This window comes from Rhopalosiphum padi, chromosome 2 (genome assembly GCF_020882245.1).
Source record: "Rhopalosiphum padi isolate XX-2018 chromosome 2, ASM2088224v1, whole genome shotgun sequence".
Classification (NCBI taxonomy): Eukaryota; Metazoa; Arthropoda; class Insecta; order Hemiptera; family Aphididae; genus Rhopalosiphum; species Rhopalosiphum padi.
Genome location: NC_083598.1, coordinates 78,632,027 through 78,639,266, shown reverse-complemented (window position 1 = coordinate 78,639,266; position 7,240 = coordinate 78,632,027). Strand labels below are relative to the sequence as shown.

Genomic DNA, 7,240 nt, shown 5'->3' with positions numbered 1-7,240 from the left:
AAAGTTGCAATATTTGTAAATATCTTTTTTTCCATCACACTTAATTTAGGACTTTAAAAATATTATCTGTAACCTTTTTTGATATTTTCTACATAATGTATACCTATTCGTATGTCATACAACATGATATTATACATTGTATATAATCGTTGCAGTGTCGTATCTAGTATATATATACACTTTTGATAAACAATACGATAATTTTATTCTATAAATCAAAACGGATATTATATATTATATGGTTGAAAAATTATTATTAATATTATTTATTTATAAACATTTTAAAACTCGTAATTATGTGCGGTTTAGAAGTTTGTTTGGTCTATTATAACGTGTATTTTCGTTTCTATAACGTAAGTGTTTAAACACACGTTGAACTCAATAATATTTCGTATTTCATATTTTAGACTCGTACTCGTAAATCACGACGTAAGAACTTGACGTGCATACATCGCTTATAATATCGGTAGTGATTTTTAACGTTTCAAACACAGCAAAGTCGTAAACACGATAGCCGGTAACAGAGTCTACAAATGTATCGTATTCTGGCCACAGAGTGCACCTACCTATAATTTATATAACATATATTGTTTTAGTGTCACTCTTGCAAATATTTCGACTATGTAATAACACTATTCGTGAAATAACAGTCACGGATGTATGTAAAAATGGTAAAATAATTGAATAGTTTAGTTCGGTCACTATCAGTATGTTGTGGATCTATAACATCAGCCCTTATTCCGGACCCAAACATTCAAATGTATATAAAATACGCGTTAGAAAAAAATGAGTAACAAATAAAAATGCGATCAATTTTTCAAAAAATCGTTGATAATTATCCCCACAAACTATATAAGCTTGACTAATAAACACACGAGCTGCAGTGCAGTGAGATTTACTTCTTTTATATGGTCTACGTAATATTTCACTCAACAACTACCGCATATTATTTCCGTCTCTACAATATTGACTCCTACCCAATAAAAACGTGATTATAGGTTTGAAGTAAATTTGGTAATTTAAATATTATTTTACGATGATCGGTTCGGTCGATTACGGAGATACAATATCGTTTAAGCGCATTACCGCACAGCGCGCGCACGTGACGTCTAGGCGGTAGGGGTGGGGCGACACAGTGGCGTTAATCCGCAAACATCGTCGGCGAGTCGCACGCGGACGCGCTGCCAGAGTTACGTCCACACGCTTGTCCGTTGTGCATGTCGTTGCGCGTGTTATTCGTCCCGACAGTCCGTAACCGTGAAATTTGCCGCGTACGAAATAAACAATATAATATTAATAAATTAGATTATTGGACGATAATATTCAAAATAATTTATCATACACGATCGAGCGTTCGACCGACGACGAAATGTGAACGATTTGCCAGCCGCCGTTACTGTTATTTTTTTTTCCTCCTCTGTGCTCGTTTTGATTAGGTTGGCATGCGAAATTCTGTGAGTACATCATAATGATTTATGTATTCAGGGGTGATAAACGGTGCATATCTTCACACTTCTGATATATATTTTTTTAATATTGAAAATGTATAGATACGTACTTAGTTAAATTATTTAAAATATAGTTTTTTTTTTACTGTTAAAATAATCTTATTCCAGCCATAAATACTAAAAAAATATTGTTGATACTTATTTTGTTAGTCTGAGAAGGGATTAAAGTTTCGATTAATTGTTTACCCTCATCTCTCGAACAACATACAGTGATACCTTTCAATAACGGATATTCTCGCAAAAAATGTATTCACTATTCGGAGAATCTGATATCTAGAGACGTCCGTTACGAGGGGTTTCACTGTATTATACAAATTGTATAGCTGCAAATCTACAAAAATAATATGACTAGTTCGTATGACTGTGTGGGTATTTACAAAACGCGTGTTTGATTAGGTTTTATATAACATACAATTCAATCGAGTTCGAGATCAAAAACTTATGATATTTCTGCATAAATATCCTGTACTAAACGAATATAAGCAAATATTTGCAAAGGATCGTTCAAATTGGACGTATCAGAAAGCTCTGGGGATTACTATATTCGAGTTCGTGTGTGTTTACAATTCCAAAATTTTTTTTACATAAGCCTATATACAATTTATGTAAAAAGAGCATTACTCGACACTCGATAAAATCAATAAAAGTATTTATTTAAAATACAGCTGTGGGTATATGTGAACACAATATTATAAGTAATATGTTTTCATCTCACCAAAGTCGTTCTCGATATTATTACAATAACGTGTTAGATATAAATTCATAACAAATATGTTAACAAAAAAATTAACGTTTTTTAGTTTAGGCTTTTAAATTTCTCAGAAATGTATTTTCTTACCATCTTTATATATTATCAGAAGCTCTTACGGTAACTTAAAGATGTTTTTTGTTATCCGTCAGCTTATGACTAAACGATCAGAGGGACGCAATTGTCTCACCCCAATTATAATATTTTACGGTCATAGTATTATTATAAACATTAAACAATAACAAATTTTGTTTATAACAATAGTGTTTAATTTTCAATTAAAATAATAATATATGCTGAAATGAAAAAAGGTATTATAGAATTCAAAATATAATAGGCTATTCGAATAAGTTATGTGATAAATTGTAGAAACAATAAACGAAGAAATCTATTGAAATGTGTAATATTATTTACCCATTATCCTGATACAAAATAATAAAAAATAAAACATTGATAATTATGTGTATTCCGAATAATATTTTAGATATTAGAATAGAACTAATTTTCTGCTATTTATATCACGAACTATTCCCATTATTCTACCGTAATTACGTAGGTAATTATTAACTATTGACTTATAAATTTATATTTAAGTTAATAACAATGATATGTGCAACATTATTGGAAAAAATTAGTTTAATATAGAGCATGAATAATATAATGTAAATAACAATAAATTACCAATAGAAATACGAATAAATTAAAGAATATTATTAGAAATAGTTGCTGTTTTACTTGTCTCCTTTGCTCAAAATTGCATTTTGTCTAAATTTATTTATGGTCTAATTCAAATTTAAATCATCCATTACTTTGGCCTACTCAGTGCTAAGGTTAACTCAAAATGTATAACAATACAGAGAGACTTCCCCATTTTCTCATACAGATTATAATATAATTCGTTTTTTTTTTGTCATTCTATAGAAACAATCATAAATTATTATTCAATAATTTCAATAAACAAATTTTACATTCGATATTTATATCATTATATCTCATATTATTTTGTATTTTGAACGATTACATATTATACGTTGTTCTTAAGCAAGTAATTCGATCAGATTATTCCATTAGAAAGTATTATGTATTCAAATACTATATAGGTACCATCCACTTAAATTATATTGTTGCGTATAATCGAAACAAAACGTTTTGTAACTCATTATAAATCCTTATGACTCATTTTAAATCCTTATGACTCATTATAAATCGCTTGGAGTACTTAGGTAATAGCATAATGTTACGTTATGTTTATATTTATTAAAATTTTCCTATTTATTTGAATTTGATAGGTTAATTTATGTATTCAAAAATTACTAAACAAATATTGTAGTTTTACATTTAAAAATATTTACAATAAACTAATAGAATATTAATTATGTTCCGTACTAAAACACATTCCAAACGTGAACACTTCAATAATCTGTCAAAAAAAAAAAAATATACACACACACATATGACACATCTTTATTTGAACTCCCTAGTTACAGAGCTAATCTTTTCTCAGTAATTTATAATAATGATTAGAATATTGCGTATACATGTTAAGAGCGAATAATACCAGTATAATTTTTTCTTAATGTTACCATGTGCAGTAATATAATTACAACTTCTCTCTATATTTCACTCATTGTGATTACTTTGTTGAACTTAAAATATTATAATCTATCCTAATAATTATAAAAAAAAACATAATATGAGTTTTGGCTGGATTTTTCAATATTTTTATTTTTATGAAAATTATTTATAATTAGAAATAGGTTACTAAAAAAAATATAAACTAAAATATTAATCAAAGCCATTCCGACAAAATACTAAAATATTTAATAATTGTTTTAATAGGTTAATTATACTTTAATTTCAATAATATGTTATCACAATGAGTGAAATTAGAGAGAAGTTTTTATTTATTATTATATAATACGTGTGTGAACATAGAATTTTTTATTGCTGTGTCTTCTTACGCAGATTTATGATATTTCATTAGTTTTTTTACACACTCGTCTATTAAAATTATCAATATTATTGTTTTAGTGACAACTGAAATATTATAATATAGTTTTTGCTGTAATAAGCATTGTAAAACCATTGTGTCTAACAACAGTTTCTGTTTAAATATATAAAAGTTTCATACGAATCAATAAGTAATAATAATCAACTCTTGAACGTAATTTTAAAATAATAATAGTTATTTAAAACAAAAAGTTCGCCTAATATTTTATTTTACGTAGTGGTTTCTTAAACTTGTTATAGAAACATTAAACACGAGTTAAATACTAAAACTCAATGAATAACTGTCACTAAAATTAAGTTATTAACACGAGTTCTTCAACTGACAAGCTTGTTTTGTAGCAAATTTATCGAGTTTTTATTTCACACATGATTTATTTTACTGCTTAAAGTTGACTTGGTTTATATTTTTATAATATAGTCTGTCGAGATATACTTCAATCAAATGGCAGTATAATGTATCTATATATATATATATAGGACATAATCTAAAAATTAAATTCTCGACATTTTGAATTTTATTAAATTTAAATTAATAATTACACTGAATAATTACACTATTTAAAATTATTGAAAAATATGATTCCTGTTTGCAGAAGGTCGTGAAATGTGCAATAACATAAATATCAATATTCTAATCAATTGAAGAATATTATCAATTAATAAAAATGACATTATTTTTGATTGTATTAATAAAATGCAAACAAAAATTATTTTTATTATATATAGGGTGTCCCAAAAAGCGCTTTTTTTAAATAAGCTAAAAAACAACATTTTATTTTTCAAAATATTACAGAAAAAGAATATATACAGTTACAATATAACATCCGATTTATGTATAAAAAATAATATTATTTGATTGTTCTCCTCTAGCTTGTTTACAGGCCGAAGTGCGGTCGAGATAATTTAACAACTGCCTCTCAGTTCTCTCTGATGAGTTTCAGGAGGACACCTTAACCTAACCGGGGCTTTTGAGATTAACAATAGAACCAGTTTTTTCGAATTTTTCATTAGCAAAAAAAATTTACGACACATTTGGAGCAACATCCCATTAGAGTAAGTTACGAAATAGTCTCTGTGCCACTTTCGTTAGTTTGGTAAAAGTTCTTAACAACCAACACACGTGTTTTAATTTAAATTCGATCCATGGTGACACTTGACAAAAACTGATTACGCAACAACAAACCCGAATGATAATAGATTAAAAAAATGATGAGAACCATATTGTAAACATAAAAACAAAAAAAATTGCAACTGATTAAAAAAAAAAGCGTTATTTTTAGGACTCCCTGTATATTAATATATTTTAATCATTGTATGTTATAACATTATAACTATTTCATAATGTTTCATATTGACCTTTCTCATGTCTACTAAAACGAGTGTAACAAATGTTTCATGTGAAACTATCTATTAGTTTGATAAGTTAGTTGGCTGAAACATTAAACATTTAAGAAGTGGTAGTATTATTATACACGAGAAAAAAAAAAAATTTTGAAAAAAAAATTCATCAATTAGATACCTATATAGAACTGAAATATTATTGAAGAAATACAGACCACTTATATAATATTTAGTTTTGAATATTTTACGTTTTCATTAGTTTTTTTATTGTTTTAATACATTTTCAATTTTTATAACCAAGACATGGATATTTAGTACAAGGTTACTCATAAAACATGCATTATAATACTTCACTAATGTTCAAAATCTTTAATCGTAAGTAATCTCCTTGTAAGTGCCCATCTTACTATATTGTCTATTCCTAGTTACCTATTACTTAATTTGTTTTTTAAAATGTCCATATAATCAATATGATAAATTATGTTTTATTACTTAATTAGATTTTTTTTTTTTTTAATTTAAGTTTGTAATTATAAGGTTTGTATACAATTGACACAATACAATTTCTTATGTAACTGGTACCCATATTATATCTCAATACTTCGAATTTAAATAATATAGATATTATATAAGCTACTAATCGTTTATATAAAAAATTTATCCATTGCTTATTTTTATTTAGCCACATCCAATTTATTTAATAGATTCAAAATATTATGTCAATTAGAATTATATTGATTTTATAACCCAACAAAAATATTTACATTTTAATTCTAAAAGCACTATACAGTTTTCATTGTTAAAAAAATATACATATATACCTATAAAAGCCTTCAAATATTATAAATAATTATTATTAAATATTATAAATGTACTTTAATAAAGTACACAACAAACTACTTTCTAAAAAAAAAATATTCTTGGTATTAAATTAAATTTGTACATTCGTTTAAGTAAGATTGAGAAGAAGTGTAAAACAAAAATCTTTAATCGTTATATTTTTAGAGATAGTAGTCGACGAAAATGATTTATAATGAAATACAATGTCATGCACATCTTCATCACCATTTTGTTACCCTGAAAACCGCAAGTCAAGATTGAGCCATTTTTCAAAACTTAAAATACTTATAAGCAAGGCAATAAACATAGATATTCTATTTTAATTGTATCTTATGTAGAATGACTATTGAGAAATTAAATAATTTAATTTTCATAATCACTATGTACTATTTATTCAAAATTACAGACTTATGCTTTAAAATTTTGAATACTTAAGTAAAAAAACATATTATGTCAAGTCATAGAATAAATTCTGTAGGTACATCAAAAACAAAGTATCACTGACCGAATAGTATCGTGTAAAATATAATGTATTATAATATTATATAGGTACTATTGGTATATTTTATGAATATAATATACCGTTCATAATATTTTATATTTTATAAAGCTAAAGAGATTTGTAAATATATTTTACTATTTTTATTTTATTATATATTTTTTTCTCTTGCTTAGTTTTCCTAAACTTGAACAATACTAATATTACGTATGGGCGATAAAATAATATCGTGTTAAAAATAGTAATGTGTATTTGAACTGTTAGCACGTTTAGAACAGTTAAAAGTGTTAAATA

The 7,240-nt window shown here is 26.0% G+C and overlaps 1 protein-coding gene across 1 annotated transcript in view; it reads left to right on the top strand.

Annotated features, from left to right (window-relative positions):
• Positions 1–1,173: 1,173 nt before the first annotated feature.
• The window catches only part of LOC132920954 (kappa-type opioid receptor-like), a 45,523-nt gene continuing 39,456 nt past the window's right edge, over positions 1,174–7,240 (top strand). The window contains exon 1 of the mRNA XM_060983710.1: positions 1,174–1,454. The gene's annotated coding sequence lies outside the window, so the exon portion shown is untranslated. The remainder of the gene's footprint in view (positions 1,455–7,240) is intronic.